Here is a 290-nt window from a genome sequence, read left to right as displayed (position 1 = left end):
ACAGCCCCCCTTGGAGCCTCCACAGGAGCCACAGCCCCCCTTGGAACCCCCACAAGAGCCACAGCCCCCCTTGGAGCCTCCACAGGAGCCACAGCTGGAGCAGGAACAGGCTGGCACACAGTAGCACACGGGCTTGCAGCAGCAGGCGGGCACACAGCAGCTGGAGCCACAGCCCCCACAGCTGGAGCCACAGCCTCCAGAGCAGCCACAGCAGCCCATGGTTCTGGTGGATTGAGGGTGGAGCAGGTAGAGGAGCAGGTGAGAGGGAGGTGTGCAGGTGTGGAGCTCCC

The 290-nt window shown here is 65.9% G+C and overlaps 1 pseudogene; it reads left to right on the top strand.

Annotated features, from left to right (window-relative positions):
- The first annotated feature begins 4 nt into the window (after positions 1 to 4).
- On the top strand, positions 5 to 284 carry LOC108525625 (transcription factor SOX-9-like; annotated as a pseudogene).
- Positions 285 to 290: the final 6 nt, after the last annotated feature.

This window comes from Rhinopithecus bieti, unplaced genomic scaffold (genome assembly GCF_001698545.2).
Source record: "Rhinopithecus bieti isolate Rb0 unplaced genomic scaffold, ASM169854v2 scaffold_78953, whole genome shotgun sequence".
Lineage (NCBI taxonomy): Eukaryota > Metazoa > Chordata > Mammalia > Primates > Cercopithecidae > Rhinopithecus > Rhinopithecus bieti.
Note: the sequence above shows the minus strand (reverse complement) of the source record. Positions and strands in the feature narration are given on the sequence as shown.